The sequence below is a fragment of the Anolis sagrei genome, chromosome 1, assembly GCF_037176765.1.
Source record: "Anolis sagrei isolate rAnoSag1 chromosome 1, rAnoSag1.mat, whole genome shotgun sequence".
Taxonomy (NCBI): Eukaryota; Metazoa; Chordata; class Lepidosauria; order Squamata; family Dactyloidae; genus Anolis; species Anolis sagrei.
Window position 1 is genome coordinate 157485363 of NC_090021.1, and position 18473 is coordinate 157503835.

Sequence of the window (18473 nt, forward strand, 5' to 3'; positions counted from 1 at the left end):
TCCATTCTAGGAGCCCCTAAAAAACATGATGCTCAAGTCTGTTCGAAAGCAGACACATATCATCTATGATCTCCTTAAAAATTAAGGGTCTGACATAGCATACTTCACTAAAACCTGGCTGGGCATGATTGTAGTTCAACCTGGGCCCAGGCCCTCCCAGTTGGCTCCTGTGTAAGTGAGCAGGTGAGGGAAAGTGGACAGAGGATGAGATAGAGGTTGCCTATAAGGAGCATCTTAACCTGATCTGATGATCTTCTAGAGAGTTGAAGGACATGTAGTGTGTGTACCTTTGTCTGGAAGTCACGGAAATACTGAGTTTTATTCTGTGAGTGTACCAGCCACCCCGCTGCCTCACAGACTCCTCACAGGTCTCAGAGGGATTGTTGGTGACTTCAACATGCCACAGTTTGTCAGATGTCGCTCGAGAGGAAGTTTGTGATATCCATGACAAATATGGACCTATCCCAATTGGTTTCTGGACCGACACACTCAGCACTGATCATCCAGAGGCATGGGGTGGGGTGCTATCAGTATGCTGATGATACCAAATATATTTCTCCATGCATTCAAAAACAGCCTCTACTAAAGATAGCGTGTCTCTTCAAAATGAGGACCTGGAGGAGGTATTGGGCTGGACGAAGAAAAACAAGTTGAAACTGAATTGTGACAAAACAAAAGTGCTGGCCATTAAGGGTCCTAATCTGGGGTTGCAGTGATCATAGTGATATCTATTGATGTATGAATAGTGGATCAAGCTGGATCCAGCCTGTCCCAGGTGTCGACAGCTCCAAAACATGAAGATTTCTCTAGGTCTTCCAGAAAGCTCTGAAATAAATTCCATTTTCTCTTGAGCTGGATTAATGGCTAGATGCAGTGCTTCTGCTGCAAATCCAAATGTACATGTTGTGGACTCTCCATAGCATTTGAAAGGCTTTGTAGACATGATCATACTGGGGGAAACTGGTAACATAGACTCCTTTTGTATATCAAGTATGCTTAGTATTGCGTTCTGTAAAGAAATGTCCAATTAAAGTGTAAGTTTTTAATATATTTATTAATATTAGCTGAGAGATGGCCAGAAGTCCCAGGCGTTGCCATAGCAACATAGCCTCCAGGCAGAAGAAAAGGGGCGGAGCCAACTGTCACTGGGGCGGAGCCAACTGTCACTGGGGCGGAGCCAACTGTCACCAAAGAAGGTTGGTTTAAAAAAGGGAGAGTTGGTCGCTGGATGAGTTTAAGGCCCGTCGCAAACTAGGTTTCTGCTGGAGAAATCCTTGCTAGCAAGTCCCTGACGTCATGAGCCTGCGCCTCTCTCCCCGCCCCTTTCTCCGCCCCTTTCTCTTTGCGAGCGTGGTTTTTCCTTTGCTAGGGCAGCATTGCCCGCATTTTCTCTCAGTTGAATTCAGCCAACTGAGAGAAAATGCGGGCAATGCTGCCCTAGCAAAGGAAAAACCACGCTCGCATGGAGAAAGGGGCAGAGAAAGGGGCGGGGAGAGAGGCGGAGTCTCGTGACGTCAGGGACTTGCTAGCAAGGATTTCTCCAGCAGAAACCTAGTTTGCGACGGGCCTAAGGATGTTAGAGATCTGTTTTCGTTTCGCCATCCCAAGTAAATGTACATTTAACCCACTTGGCCCACAGATTCCATAGAATAATATCTCCAAAAGAACATCTTGAATTTGCCGCTTTGTATAAGGGGACACTATTTAACTATGACATTTTATATAATGGGACTTGAGCATCCATGGATGTTGGTATCCACAAGGAATCCTATAACCAAACTCACTGGATACTGAGAGCCAACTGTATCACTTGTCAATTGTTCCTAATAATCATTGCCTACTGAGAAATTATGGCTTTGAATGAATTAAGAATATGTCTTCCATATTTTGATGCATGGAAAGAATTATAAAACCATTCATTATTTCCTTGGCATCTAAATGGAGGTTTTGGCAAGTGTAAATGTAATTAAATGTAATTGATTTATTAGTTACATGATGGATGATTAAGTAAAGTAATTTAACAGGACTGCTGGGTGTCTTCCATTAAGCTACAAGAAGTTTGAGGCATATTCTGACTATTCCAGGCAACCTAATGCCATTTCTGGTGGGAAAATGAAACAGAAGTGGAATTGGGTTGTTGTAGGTTTTTTTGGGCTATATGGCCATGTTCTAGAGGCATTTCTCCTGACGTTTCGCCTGCATCTATGGCAAGCATCCTCAGAAATAGTGAGGTCTGTTGGAACTAGGAAAAAGGGTTTATATATCTGTGGAATGACCAGGGTGAGACAAAGGACTCTTGTCTGCTGGAGCTAGGTGTGAATGTTTCAACTGACCACCTTGATTAGCATTTGATTGCCTGGCAGTGCCTGGGGGAATCTTTTGTTGAGAGGTGATTAGATGTCCTTGTTTGTTTCCTCTCTGTTGTTGTGCTGTTCTAATTTTAGAGTTTTTTAATACTGGTAGCCAGATTTTGTTCATTTTCATGGTTTTGTCCTTTCTGTTGAAATTGTCTATTTTCTTCCCTATCCTAACTGCTACCTCGGGACTGTCCCTTCTTTCTTTTTGACCATATGACATTATCAAAAAATCAGTCATACAGAGATTTTCAGCCTCTGTATGTCTCTATTTGAAATGGGGAAAGTCCGCCTTTTTAACTACGCTCATCATGCTACAGGTCCTCTGAAATTATAGTTCAACCATTTATGAAAAGCCCCACTGTTTTGAGCCAAACCTTTCTCCATTTGAAGTATCCGGCATCTACTGATGTCTGGTAGAAAGATTCCTATCCTGTTACAAAGTCACAGAAGGTGCTAGAAGTGACACAAAGAGTACAGAATGCTAAAATGGAGAAATGTTGAGTGTAACTGAGCAATTATGGCTGCATGAGATCCACATCTGGGAGGAAGCACATGTATTGATCTAAACTTAATAATTTGTTGTTGGGTTTTTTTTTTTTGTCATGTCAGGAGCGACTTGAGAAACTGCAAGTCGCTTCTGGTGTGAGAGAATTGGCTGTCTGCAAGGACGTTGCCCAGGGGATGCCTGGATGTTTTGATGTTTTATCATCCTTGTGGGAGGCTTCTCTCATGTCCTCCGCATGAGGAGCTGGAGCTGATAGAGGGAGCCCATCCGCGCTCTCCCCGGATTCGTTGTTCCAGTGTGCCTTCCCAGAATAATGATCCCATAGCACTTTTTCGTCCATGTCCCAGCATTACTTCCAATTTTAATTTTACATTTGGCCTCCCCACTGATTTTTATTGTGTGTTGTCTTATTAATAATGTTATATATTTAATTGTTTATGTTTTCTTTTCTTTTATTTGCTTGTACTGTTGTTGTTATTATTGCTTGTATTGTGCACCCACTGGGATTGTGGGTGCACCGGGATGGTGGCGCAGCTGCATTAAGATCACTCTGACCAAAAAGGCATGAGTTCGAAGCCAGCCCGGGTTGGAGTGGGTTTCCAACCAATTGTGTGTAGCCTGTTGTCGACCTTTGCAACCCAAAAGACAGTTGCATCTGTCAAGTAGGAAAATTAGGTACCACCTTAAAAAAGTGTGGGGAGGCTAAATTAACTGATTTATGAGGACATAAAGAAGACTCCAGCAAAGCATTCCAGCGGGGAAGCAGGCGGGGAATGCGGAAGTGCTTCATCTGTGTCGCAGATGGACGATGAAAGCAACAGCTCCCCTGGCGGCCAGAAAAAGTTAAATAGCCTCTGTGTATGTCTGTATATGTTTATATGTCAAAAATTGGCATTGAATGTTTGCCATATATGTGTACACTGTAATCCGCCCTGAGTCCCCTGCGGGGTGAGAAGGGCGGAATATAAAAGCTGTAAATAAATAAATAAATAAATAAATAAATAAATTGTTGTATTTGGGCTCGGCCTCATGTAAGCCGCACCGAGTCCCCTGGGGAGATGGTAGCAGGATATAAATAAAGTGTTGTTATTATTATTATTATTATTATTATTCGAACCTGTGACCTGTCGGTCTTCAGTCTTGCTGGCACAGGGGTTTAACCCACTGTCCCACCGCAGTGATATAGGGTAGTCCAGTCTTTGTTGTAAAGTATGACCCCCTTTATCCGTAGATTTGATAACCACAGTTTCATTTACCCATTCTCCAAAAAAGATTCCCTCTTGGAAATGTGTGTGGGCCTCTCTGCTTCCTACAGTGTTATTCTATGGCATGATTCTGATTCAAGTACAGTCAAAATATAGTTTATTATTATCCACAGTTTCGGATATCTTGGAAGATTTTTTTCCAGCTTATCTGTCCCACAATCTTTAAGGGAAAGCTCAATCGGTATCCAGATCCTGCTTCTCTAAATGCTCTTGTCATTGGCTTCCACTCCATTTTCTTCTTCAAGTTCTGACAGTTTGGTTCAATCTTTAACAAAGCTCTTGGTAGATGAGGAGCTAAATGGCTTTACAACTCTTCCATCTGTACCAGTGTCGTCCTGTGATAATGAGATGTCCAGACTTACTTTGTCATTTTGTAGACACTGCCTTTCTAGTAGGAAAGAAATCTCATGTTTAGCCAATAACTTTGCTCATTGGACCTGAGTAAATACAGTATGATCATATAGTATTACTAAAAGAATCCTATGTAACCTAAGTAGCTACTTTACATAGTATCATTGTATCATAGAATCAAAGAGTTGGAAGAGACCTCATGGGCCATCCAGTCCAACCCCCTGCCAAGAAGCAGGAATAATCCATTCAAATCACCCCTGACAGACGGGCATCCAGCCTCTGTTTAAAAGCTTCCAAAGAAGCAGCCTCCACCACACTCCGGGGCAGAGAGTTCCACTGCTGAACGGCTCTCACAGTCAGGAAGTTCTTCCTCATGTTCAGATGGAATCTCCTTTCTTGTAGTTTGAAACCATTGTTTCCCATCCTAGTCTCCAGGGAAGCAGAAAACAAGCTTGCTCCCTCCTCCCTGTGGCTTCTTCTCACATATTTATACATGACTTCAGACTAGCTATACCCTGCCATGTGTTGCTGTGGCCCAGTCTCATGATCTGGAAAATAAAGTAATGAGAAAGTGTTGGTTTCTAATATATGTAATTTCTTTCTGCTTGTGGGTAAGCAGTATTTCTTTCTGTTTCTTTGTCAGTGTTGATGTGGAGAGTGTCTGGTTTGCCTCCTCTGGAATATGCAACATATCATTGTCCTTCTTTAAGGGTCCCTTTCAAATCTATGATACTATATCTATGTGTGTGTGAATCATATCAGTCTATCTATCTCTATGGCTGGCTGGATGGCTCTTTGTCAGGAAGGCTTTGATTACCTTTTCTTGCCCTGGTGAAGGGAGTTGGACTGGATGGCCTTAAGTATTTTCTGTTGGTCATGGGGGTTCTGTGTGGGAAGCTTGCCCTGATTCTGTCGTTCGTGGGGTTCAGAATGCTCTTTGATTGTAGGTGAACTATAAATCCCAGTGACTACAACTCCCAAATGTCAAGGTCTATTTCCCCCAAACTCCATCTGTGTTCATATTTGGGCATATTGAGTGCTTGTGCCAACTTTGGTCCAGGTCCATCATTGTTTGAATCCACAGTGCTTTCTGGATGTAGGTGAACTACAACTCCCAAATTCAAAGTCAATGCCCACCAAACCCTTCCAGTATTTTCTGTTGGTCATGGGAGTCCTGTGTGCCAAGTTTGGTTCAATTCCATCGTTGGTGGAGTTCAGAATGCTCTTTGACTGTACGTGAACTATACATCCCAGTAACTACATCTCCCAAATGACAAAAATCAAAAATTTTTGAGTGAAGAACATACATTGGGTTGTTAGGTGTATCATGTCCAAATTTGATGTCAATTGGCCCACTGTTTTTTAAGTTAATCCCACAAATGAACATTACATTTTTATTTATATAGAGTAGCCATCCCCTGCCACACGTTGCTGTGGCCCAGTCTGTATATATGTGTTTTGTGTGTGTATATGTGGCTTTGCACATGAGTTGTAATGTAAATTTTGGGGTTTTTTTTGTTTTTTAAGTGTCTTCTGTTGTGTTTTTCAGTGTTTTATGAGTGATAATCACTCGTTGGCTTGACAGGTATATTGTGTCCAAATTTCGTGTCAATTCATCCAGTGGTTTTTGAGTTCTGTTAATCCCACAAACGAACATTACATTTTTATTTATATAGACTAGCCGTCCCCTGCCACACATTGCTGTGGCCCAGTCTGTGTATATATGTGTTTTGTGTGTGTATATGTGGCTTTGCACATGAGTTGTAAATTTTGGGGTTTTTTTTTGGTTTTTTAAGTGTTTTCTGCTGTGTTTTTCAGTGTTTTATGAGTGATAATCACTTGTTGGCTTGACAGGTATATTGTGTCCAAATTTCGTGTCGATTCATCCAGTGGTTTTTGAGTTCTGTTAATCCCACAAACGAACATTACATTTTTATTTATATAGACTAGCCGTCCCCTGCCACACGTTGCTGTGGCTTTGCACATGAGTTGTAATGTAAATTTTGGGGGCTTTTTTTGGTTTTTTAAGTGTTTTCTGCTGTGTTTTTCAGTGTTTTATGAGTGATAATCACTCGTTGGCCTGACAGATATATTGTGTCCAATTTTAGTGTCACTTCATCCAGTTCAGAATGCTCTTTGATTGTAGGTGAACTATAAATCCCAGCAACTACATCTCCCAAGTGACAAAATCAATGTTTTTTGAGCGAAGGACATACATTGGGTTGTTAGGTGTCTTGTGTCCAAATTTGGTGTCAATTCGTCCAGTGGTTTTTGAGTTCTGTGAATACCACAAACGAACATTACATTTTTATTTATATAGATTTAATACTGAAGTCACAATAAAACAACTGGGAATCCCCGTCTTCTCGCACCCCGGCTAGATTTTACTTCATACTTTTACTTCATACGAAATTCCTAATTTATATGTAAGTTTTAGATATGTTTATCAATAATGGGATATAAGTGTTGGCTAGCTAATGGGTGCAGGGCGTTGCCATGGCAACATAGCCTCCAGGCAGAAGAGAAAGGGGCGGAGCCAACTGCCACTGAAAGAAGGAACACCGTTTGAAAAGTTGTCAGTTGGTGGCTGGATGAACCCAAAGGATGGTTGGTCCTAGATCGGTGGAGCTAGACCAAGTAGTTTAAGCCTCTGACAAGTAGTCAGAAGCGTGCTTGCTCCATCCATGTTCAACATTTACACAATTGACCAGCCACTGCCAGAAGGGACAGAGAGTTTCATCTATGCTGATGATCGTGCCATCACCGCTCAAGCAGGGAGCTTTGAGATGGTTGAACAGAAGCTCTCCGAAGCTCTAGGTGCCCTTACTGCCTATTACAGGGAAAACCAACTGATCCCTAATCCATCCAAAACACAGACATGCGCCTTTCACCTTAAGAACAGACAAGCATCCCGAGCTTTGAGGATTACCTGGGAAGGAATCCCACTGGAGCATTGCAGCACACCTAAATACTTGGGAGTCACTCTGGACCATGCTCTGACCTACAAGAAGCACTGCCTGAACATCAAGCAAAAAGTGGGCGCTAGAAACAATATCATACGAAAGCTGACTGGAACAACCTGGGGATCACAACCAGACACTGTGAAGACATCTGCCCTTGCGCTATGCTACTCTGCTGCTGAGTACACATACCCAGTGTGGAACACATCTCACCACACTAAAACAGTGGATGTGGCTCTTAATGAGACATGCCACATTATCACAGGGTGTCTGTGCCCTACACAACTGGAGAAATTATTATTATTATTTATTTATTATTTCAAAGTTTTGTATACCGACCTTCTCACCTCTTTGAGGGACTTAGCCCGGTTTCCAACCATAAAAACACATACAATCAGTAAAATATCATAGTTCACAATTACAGTAACGCATTTAAAATAACAAATATATTTAAAACTACGGTTGTCAGTCGTCGTATTAAAATCAAATATACATCATCTTCCATCCAAAATCCTAGGGTGTTGTCTCATTCATCGAAAGCCTGTCTCCACAACCACGTCTTCACGCATTTCCTGAATGTCAGGATAGATGGGGCGGTTCTGACCTCCGGTGGGAGAGAGTTCCAGAGTCGCGGGGCCACCACCGAGAAGGCCCTGTCCCTTGTCCCCACAAATTACACTGCTTAGCCGGTACTGAACCACCTGACATCCACTGGGAAGTAGCAGCCAATAGTGAAAGGACCAAGGCAGAGACATAGAATCATAGAATCAAAGAGTTGGAAGAGACCTCATGGGCCATCCAGTCCAACCCCCTGCCAAGAAGCAGGAATATTGCATTCAAAGCACCCCTGACAGATGGCCATTCAGCCTCTGTTTAGAAGCTTCCTAAGAAGGAGCCTCCACCACACTCCAGGGCAGAGAGTTCCACTGCTGAACGGCTCTCACAGTCAGGAAGTTCTTCCTTATGTTCAGATGGAATCTCCTCTCTTGTAGTTTAAAGCCATTGTTTCGCATCCTCGTCTCCAGGGAAGCAGAAAACAAGCTTGCGCCCTCCTCCCTGTGGTTTCCTCTCACATATTTATACATGGCTATCATATCTCCTCTCAGCCTTCTCTTCTTCAGGCTAAACATTCCCAGCTCCTTCAGCTGCTCCTCATAGGGCTTGTTCTCCAGACCCTTGATCATTTTAATCGCCCTCCTCTGGACACATTCCAGCTTGTCAACATCTCTCTTCAATTGTGGTGCCCAGAATTGGACACAATATTCCAGGTGTCGTCTAACCAAAGCGGAATAGAGCATGGGGAGCATGACTTCCTTGGACCTAGACACTATGCTCCTATTGATGCAGGCCAAAATCCCATTGGTTTTTTTTTTTTTGCCGCCACATCACATTCCTGGCTCATGTTTAACCTGTTGTCCATGAGGACTCCAAGATCTTTTTCACACGTACTGCTCTCGAACCAGGCATTGTCCCCCATTCTGTATCTTTGCATATATACACACAAAGTGGGGGGGGGGGGGGGCAGGACACAAACCCTTTGATTGCATCCCTGTATGCTTGTTTGTCATTATTGCTATGGCCATGCAATAAATAGTTTTTTGCAGTTTAAAAGGTTCAACTTTCGTGGTGTCCATCCTTGCCCTCCCCATTAGAAAGGGGGCTTCTGCCTTTTTGGGAAATATTTTGGTTTCTTTGCCCCTACAAGAGAAGATAACCTGATGCAGGCATGTAGCCGAGGGGGGGGGGGAGTTGAGGTGCTTCAGACCCCCCCCCCCCAATTCTCATGGTGGTCTGTGAGAAGACCTTACTGGTAAATTATTTAAACTGTTATGTTTATTCATATCATGATCTGATCACCATGCTCAATATATTGGGGTAATGATACAAAAGGTTTGCTAGGGTCGACCCTCTTTCATTCAGACTCTCAACCCCCCCCCCCCCCAAATCAAACTCAGCTTCAGCCCTCCCCCCCCCCCCCGAAATTCTCATGGTGGTTTGCAAAAAGGCCTTACTGGTGCATTATTTAAACTGTTATGTTTATTCATATCATGATCTGACCACCATGCTCAATATATCCCATATGCATGGGGGTATTGGGGTAATGATACAAAAGGTTTGCTAGGGTAGACCCTCTTTCATTCAGACTCTCAGCCCCCCCCCCCCCCAAATCAAACTCAGCTCTCCCCGAATCAAAATCACGGCTACGGGCCTGGCCTGATGTTAAAGGTTTTAATAGCAACAGTCATGTTTAAGAAGAACCAAGAGACCTACAACAACCCAGAACCAAGAGAGTTAAGTATAGCGATCGTGAGAAGATAATATGTAACCCACAAGCAGGCATGTAGCCGGGGGGGGGGGGGGGGGAGCAAGGGGCTTCAGACACCCCCCCCCCCAAAAAAAATTCTCATGGTGGTTCGCGAAAAGGCCTTACTGGTGCATTATTTAAACTGTTATGTTTATTCATATCATGATCTGACCACCATGCTCAATATATCCCATATGCATGGGGGTATTGGGGTAATGATACAAAAGGTTGGCTTAGGGTAGACACTCTTTCACTCAGACTCAGCCCCCCCCCCGAACCAAACTCAGCCCCCCCCCCCGAATCGAAATCCTGGCTATGGGCCTGCCCCCAAGCAGGCATGTAGCTGGGGGGGGGGGGGGCTTGAGGGGCTTGAGCCCCACCCCCCGAAATTCTCATGGTGGTTCGCGAAAAGGCCTTACTGGTGCATTATTTAAACTGTTATGTTTATTCATATCATGATCTGATCACCATACTCAATATATCCCATATGCATGGGGGTACTGGGGTAATGATACAAAAGGTTTGCTAGGCTAGACCCTCTTTCACTCAGACTCAACCCCCCCCCCCGAAACTCACCCCCCCGAAACCCCCCCTGAAAAAAATTCAGCCCCCCCCCCCCCCCGAATCGAAATCCTGGCTATGGGCCTACCCCCAAGCATATGTGAACTTGAGAAATCTCCAAATAAACGTTTCTGTTCAGTTTAAATACTGAGTGGTTATGGCTACTTATTAAAAGGAAGATTTTCTATATGAAAGAGAAGAAGCTGAAGATCTAGTGGAGCCGAAGACAGATTTGTGGTAATGAGAAACACAAATTAAAGTGACACAAACAGGAGTTTTGAGTGCTCTACGTATTAATTGGTGGCAGCAGTGGGATAGAAAAATAAGATCCCTCCTGCTATGCAACAGATTTGAGTGTGTTTCAGCTTCCATTTTCTTTTTCAATGGGAAAGGAACCAAATCCTGGTAGATCTCAAAAGCTTTCCCCCCTGTGAGTCTGGTTTTGATTTTTAGCCAAAATTCGGTGGATTTGTATTTTCACTGAGAATCTTGCAAATCTTAAAATTCAGTCTTTTACAGAGTTCTTGGGAAATCAGGAGGTGCAACCTTTCCATTTCTCCCAATGTTGTCCTGTGATATTGAGATGTCCGGACATATTTCACTGCACCAGGACACAATGGCTTCTAAGGGGTTGTTCCCGGTTTTCCTCCTCTACCCCAGAGCTTGAACTTCAATATTAGCTGGTCTTCCAGCTTGTATTTTAGTTGTTGACTGACATCCTGCATATTTTGAACTTTTCCTCATTCCTTGGACTTACTTCCAAAGCTTCTCCCACTGTGATGGTGTGTGAGATGGTGGCAGTCCTGCGACGGTCCTTCGAAAGCGAATAAAAGGCAGCCATCCCATTTTAATGTCATTTCACAGACACTGCCATTCATGCACTCATTCCTCCTGGCTCCGTGTCCCTGCTCTGTTTTGCCGGCTTCACCTGACCAATTGTCGCCCACTAACTGACGTCTCCTCCTTCTGATGGGCTGCCAATCACCCTCCCATCTGACCTCCTGACCAAGGAATCTCATGCATGAAAGAGCACAAGTTCCCATCTGGAACCCATGACGTCATGTATGGCAAGAAGGAAACATGACGTCATGTATGGCAAGTGAGGATCCTGCTCTGTCATCTGGGTGGAGGCCAAAAGGGAGCCGAGACCAATAGAAAATACTGGAGGGATTTGGGAGGAATTGGGTTAGGGTTAGGGGAGATGTATTTCACTTACATCCAGAGAGTACTGTGAACCCAAACAATGATGGATCTGGTCCAAATTTGGCAAAAATATCTGATACGCTGAAATTTGAATACTGGTGGGATTGGGGGGGGGGGGTTGATTTTGTAATTTGGGAGTTGTAGTTGCTGGGATTTATAGTTAACATACAAATGCCTGCTCTCCCCTCTGACTTCCTGCATATTATTGATCTTTTCCTCATGCCTTGGACTTATTTCCAAAGTTTTTCCCACTGTGATGGAGTCTCAGAAATGGCTCTCCCCTTGATTGAGAGTCCAGCTGAGAGGCCAGCCAATCACAGCAGGACAGGGGTTTTGGTGGGAGTATTTGCCATCTTTTTCCAAAAAGGAAGAGAAGGACAGGTGGAGAGATCTTTGGCCTTTTCTGCCAAAGGGGTTCCTAAGAAATAAGTGTTTTCTGATGCTCTTTGACAATCCCTCTGAAACCCTCTCGTCAGGCATGTAGCCGGGTGGGGTGGGGTGGGGGGGGGGGCTTGAGGAGCTTCACACCCCCCCCCCCCGAAATTCTCATGGTGGTCCATGAGAAGGCCTTACTGGTGCATTATTTAGACTGTTATGTTTATTCATATCATGATCTGATTACCATACTCAATATATCCTATATGCATGGGGGTTTTGGGGTAACAATACAAAAGGTTTGCTAGGGTAGATCCTCTCTCACTCAGACCCCCTCCCCCCGAATCAAACTAAGCTCCCCCCCCCCCCCCGAATCAAAATCCTATATAACTTTAAAATAAAATTTAAATACCAAATAAAGAAAAGCCTGAGTACTGTTATAGCTTTTATAATTTGTACTATTTATTTATTTATTTGCGACATTTATACGCCACCTTTCTCACCCCGAAGGGGACTCAGAGTGGCTTACAAGATATATATATACATACAATATATTATATTATATTATTAGCATAGTACAATATCAGTATTATATTATACCATTATATATTAATATTATTATTAATATTACACGTAATCTATCTATCTATCTGTCTATCTATATCTATATCTATATCTATCTATCTATTTATCTATCTATGCTCTGTGCATAATGAGTACCTTAAAAACAAAAGAACCAATAAACGAAATCACACCAAATTTGGCAACAAAACATCTCACAACACAAGAAGTGACCATCACTCAAAAAATTATGATTTTGTCATTTGGGAGTTGTAGTTGCTGAGATTTATAGTTCACCTACAAACAAAGAGCATTCCGAACTCCATCAATGATTGAACTGAACCAAACTTGGCACACAGTTCTCCCATGACCAACAGAAAATACAAAAGGTTTGCTAGGGTATATCCTCTTTCACTCAGACTCATCCCCCCCCGAACCAAACACAGCCCCCCCCCCGAATCCTGGCTATGGGCCTGCCTCTCGTCAACTCCCCCAGGGGTCCCAACCCCCAGGTTGAGAAACGCTGTTCTATAAATCCTTGAACCACCTGGCACACATTCAATAAAACAAAAGGCAGGAGCATTATACTACTTTAAAATATTTTTATTTTAAAAATAAATAAATAATAGAACTTACACAAAACTTCTCTTCTGGCTGCCTCTGCTACCCAGTCCCGTTGCCCAGTCCTTTCTTCTTTTTTCTTTCCTAGAAAGAAGACAAGTCCCCATATTAGGTAATTCAAGTTTCTTTTCCCCCCACAAGTTCTCAGCAGCATCTTTTGAGTTAAGCCTGTTAGGATATAAACATTTACATATAAACCCAGTGACTTGGGTAAGGAACGTAAGTAAAAGGCCAGAGAATTATAAGGAGTGAGGGCCCCATTCCAGAGGAGTCCTATGAATCCTGGGTGGAGTGATGGAGCCAGCTGTCCCAGGGGTTCTTCATTCCAGATCTTCGATCTTGATATCTGTTGTTGAGCTAAGAGAAACAAAAATACATGTAAGAACATAAAACCCAAATACTCCTCCAGCTCAACAAGGATCCAACCCCCACCCAAACAGTTACTTCTCTCCCTGGGGCAGCTGGCTCCATAGTATGTCCATGCTCCCTTCTGCTGATGAGTAATTAAAGGTACTGTTTGCTTACCATTACGGATGACCTAGGGCCACCTCTGCTGATAGGTTATTAAAGATGCACTGTGAAAGAAAGAGAAGATCAAAGTGGCTATTGCGAGACTTTCTCTGAAAGCTTGGCTGTGGCCTTCAACTCAGCAACGGAATGGGCAGCGGTGGTCTGGTTCGGAACTGCATTCTTATGGCAATGGAGTAACACTAAGCTCTAGGGAAGCCATGGCTCCTTTCCGAATCCATACAAAATCAAGGTACTGTTTGCTTACCATTTCAGAGGAACTAGGGCCGCCTCTGCTGATGGGTTATTAAAGGTGCACTGTGAAAAAAAGAGAAGATCGAAGTAACTATTCGGAGACTTTATCTGACAGATTGGCTTCCCCTTCCCCTTGCCAGAAAGACAGTACTCCTGCCTTTCACTCCTTACCCAGGATTCATAGGACTCCACTCGAAGGGGGTCCTCACGCCTTGCATCCGGGCACGGCTGTGGTGCTGGAGTCATATACAGGGCGTCTGTTCTTTCTTGGGAGCTTCACCCCAAACCTCCCTTCTGATGGGCCGTTCCATCCCATCCTTTCACTCCTTACCCAGGATTCATAGGACTCCACTCGAAGGGGGTCCTCACGCCTTGCATCCGGGTGTGGCTACGGTGCTGATGCTCCCGTCATCCGATAGATTGGTAATGGTGACCTGTGAAAGAAAGAGAAGATCAAAGTGATTATTCGGAGACTTTCACTGAAAGCTTGGCCTCCCCTTCCCCTTGGCAGAAAGACAGTACTCCTGCCTCTCACTCCTTACCCAGGACTCAAAGGACTCCACTCGAAGGGGGTCCTCACGCCTTGCATCCGGGTGTGGCTACGGTGCTGATGCTCCCGTCATCCGATAGATTGGTAATGGTGACCTGTGAAAGAAAGAGAAGATCAAAGTGATTATTCGGAGACTTTCACTGAAAGCTTGGCCTCCCCTTCCCCTTGGCAGAAAGACAGTACTCCTGCCTCTCACTCCTTACCCAGGACTCAAAGGACTCCACTCGAAGGGGGTCCTCACGCCTTGCATCCGGGTGTGGCTACGGTGTTGATACCATCCAGAAATGCTGTAAAGAAAGAAAAGAGACTTCATTCCAATGCTGATCTCTTCGCAGAAGTACAATGCTCCTGCCTTCCCCTCCTTACCGAAGTCTCCAAAGAGATATCCATGAAGGAGGATTCTTTCGATTCTTCCGGAGCACTAGAGAGGGAGAGAAAACAGCAAAATGTCTGCACTGGATCACGGGTCCTTTCTAAAACACCAGTGAATTAAATTAAAAGAAGCAGAAGAAAAAAGGATCTTCGATCTTGATATCTGTTGTTGATCTAAAAGAAACAAAAATACATGTAAGAACATAAAACCCAAATGCTCCTCCAGTTCAACAAGGATCCCATCCTCACCCATGCAGTTAATTCTCTCCCTGGGACAGCTGGCTCCATAGTATGTCCATGCTCCCTTCTTCTGATGGGTTATCAGTGGTGACCTGTGAAAGAAAGAGAAGATCAAAGTGACTATTCAGAGAATTTCTCTGAAAGCTTGGCCTCCCCTTCCCCTTTTAGTAATAACTAGAATTAGATACAGGATTTAAAACCAATAATTTGATAATAATGATGATGAAGATGAACTTCCAATGGGCCAGAGCTGGGGGAGGAGACTGGAAGATGGTGAAATAATACTTAAAGAAGATAGGTCTGTTGGACTTAACATTTGGTGACAATATTGGTCTTCTCTTTGATATAGTGGATACCTGGTGTCTTGGGTATTTTAGATCATTCTTGTAATTACAATTGATATGAAGAAATAGATGTATTAATAATGACTTTGTATACTGATAATTGGCTCTTCTTCTCTCTAAAATTCACTCCATTCATTTTTGTGACATATTTATTTATTTATTTCCAATATTTCTATCCCACCCTTTTCCACCCCCGAGGGGGGGGACGGGACTCAAGGTGGCTTACAAACTGGCAACAATTCGAAGCCTCAATATAATGCAAAATAAACACAAATAGCAACAGTTTAAAACAGTAACTAAAACATTAAGTTAAAAACACATTAAAAACATTGTAATCAACCATATTAATATATATTTGTAACGATTTAGCATACTAACAATAACTCCACCTCCCTTTTTTATTGTAATTTTTTTCTTTCTTTCCTGATTTCTCTTCCCCACTCCTGCCCCACGCGTGCCAAAGGGCCAACGCTTACTTTAAGGAGTCTTCTAAAAGACATCTTTTCTGATATCAATCAAGACTCAAACTGAAAAGCAGCTGTGGCCTTCAACTCAGCAACAGAAAAAAGACGATAAAACGTAGTATCAGTTTGATAACAAATTAAAGAGCAATCAAAAGAAATATGACTCCATAATTTTATATATTGCCTGTAAAAACAAGTCCAAAGATCTCTTGGGAGAAAAAAGTCTCTATCCATTTTTGATAAAACATTAGAGGGATGCTTGGATCCCCTGTCTGGGACGGGATTTCCAGAGCTGGAACAGCCACTGGGAAGGCCCTTTCCCATGTTCCCACCAAATGGGCCCATCAGTTCCAAGCACATATTTACTTATATCCTGCAAAAGTGAATGGAATGGTTTAATCTACCGTTGTCTCTGTCGGGCAGACTCACCGTTATTCAAGGCCACCTTTTACCTATATTTGGGTTCCTGTTTCAGGCCATTCCAGAATCAATCCCGCCCCAGAGGAGTCCTATGAATCCTGGGTGGAGCGATGGACACACTATGGAGCCAGCAGTCCCAGGGTCTTCCTTAGTCTTCTAAATCTTTGATCTTGATATCTGTTGTTGAGCTAAGAGAAACAAAAATACATGTAAGAACATAAAACCCAAAATACTCCTCCAGCTCAACAAGGATCCAACCCCCACCCAAACAGTTTCTTCTCTCCCTGGGACAGCTGGCTCCATAGTCTGTCCATGCTCCCGTCTTATGATAGATTATCAATGGTGACCTGTGAAAGAAAGAGAAGATCAAAGTGATTATTCGGAGAGTTTCTCTGAAAGCTTGCCCCCCCCCCCTTCCCCTTGGCAGAAAGACAGTACTCCTGCCTCTCACTCCTTACCCAGGACTCAAAGGACTCCACGCGAAGGGGGTCCTCAGGCCTGTCATCCAGGCATGGCTGCGGCGCTGATACCATACAGAAATGCTGTAAAGAAAAAAGAAGAGACATCATTCAAATCCCGATCCCCTCCTCTTCGCAGAAGTACAATCCTCCTGCCTTCCCCTCCTTACCCAAGTCTCCAAATCCAGATCATCGGAGGAGGACTCCTCAATTTCTTCTGGGGGGCTAGAGAAGGAGAGAAAACAGCACAATGTTAGCAACAGATCAAGGGTGCCACTAAAACACCCGTGAATTAAATTATAACAAGCAGAAGAAAATAAGGAGGTTGATACCTGATGGGATACACCTTGATGGATCTCCTCCTCCTACAACATGAAAACACGTCTTGGCAGACCTTCCTGATGTTCTGCAAAGGAGAGAGGAGGACAAGGTCAGAGGGAAGAGGACAGAGTTGGTTTTGGAAAGCAGCTGTTTTAGGGCCATTGCTCTTCCCATAGTACCTTCATTTTTGTGACACCGTTATTCAAGGCCACCTTTTACCTATATTTGTGTTCCTGTTTCAGGCCATTCCAGAATCAATCCCGTCCCAGAGGAGTCCTATGAATCCTGGGTGGAGCGATGGACACACTATGGAGCCAGCAGTCCCAGGGTCTTCCTTAGTCTTCTAAATCTTCGATCTTGATATCTGTTGTTGGTCTAAGAGAAACAAAAATACATGTAAGAACATAAAACCCAAATACTCCTCCAGCTCAACAAGGATCCAACCCCCACCCAAACAGTTTCCTGTCGTAGTCACTGCGAATCATACATTTGGTAATCTCTGCGCCTGCATCGCAGCATTCGGAACCCTTTAAAAGCAAAAAAAAAAAAAAATGACAGTTAGCCCTTGGCCACGCCCCTCTCCCCCAGTATAAATAGCCCATGTGCGGGGCCAGCCGGCAGTTCTCTTCATCCACGCTGACAAGCAGCTGGAGAACCCTCTATCTCGTGCGAGCTAGCTGTGAAGTAAATTATTTCTATCTTTTGTTGGCCTCTTGCTTAGTCAGGATGGCAACTAATTCATTTAAGAAATGCATAAAGTGCCCTAATGTACTACCCGACAATGATGGGCACGATCTTTGCCTTGCCTGTTTGAGTGAGGCACATCTCTTTCAATCCTGTTCGGTCTGCCAAGCCTTCACTCCGCAGACCAGGAAAAATAGAATTTTACGATTGAAGGCGGCCCTATATGAGAGAACCCTTCTCTCCCTGGGACAGCTGGCTCCATGGTCTGTCCATGCTCCCGTCTTCCGATAGATTATCAATGGTGACCTGAGAAAGAAAGAGAAGATCAAAGTGATTATTCGGAGAGTTTCTCTGAAAGCTTGGCCTCCCCTTCCCCTTGCCAGAAAGACAGTACTCCTGCCTCTCACTCCTTACCCAGGATTCATAGGACTCCACGCGAAGGGGGTCCTCAGGCCTGTCATCCGGGCGTGGCTGCGGCACTGATACCATACAGAAATGCTGTAAAGAAAAAAGAAGAGACATCATTCAAATCCCGATCCCCTCCTCTTCGCAGAAGTACAATCCTCCTGCCTTCCCCTCCTTACCCAAGTCTCCAAATCGAGATCTTCGGAGGAGGATTCCTCAATTTCTTCTGGGGCACTAGAGAAGGAGAGAAAACAGCATAATGTCAGCAACGGATCAAACACCAGTGAATTAAACACCAGTGAATTAAATTAAAACAAGCAGAAGAAGAGAAGGAAGGGGGATACCTGATGGGGTAGACCTTGATGGATGTCCTCCTCCTACAACATGAA

General features: G+C 43.8%; 1 protein-coding gene across 4 annotated transcripts in view; it reads right to left on the reverse strand.

The window, feature by feature from the left end:
* Positions 1–4207: 4207 nt before the first annotated feature.
* Positions 4208–18473, reverse strand: part of LOC132761986 (uncharacterized) — a 33962-nt gene continuing 19696 nt past the window's right edge. Inside the window, exons 1-7 of one of the 4 annotated variants that reach the window (XR_010910113.1) lie at positions 14998–16369; positions 14743–14922; positions 14580–14663; positions 14369–14471; positions 13998–14260; positions 13080–13889; positions 4208–4515 (exon numbers count right to left, since the gene is read on the reverse strand). The gene's annotated coding sequence lies outside the window, so the exon portion shown is untranslated. Of the gene's footprint in view, positions 4516–10380; positions 11119–13079; positions 13890–13997; positions 14261–14368; positions 14472–14579; positions 14664–14742; positions 14923–14997 lie in introns of those variants that run through there. The other 3 variants (XR_010910114.1, XR_010910116.1, XR_010910115.1) reach the window with 3 other exon arrangements.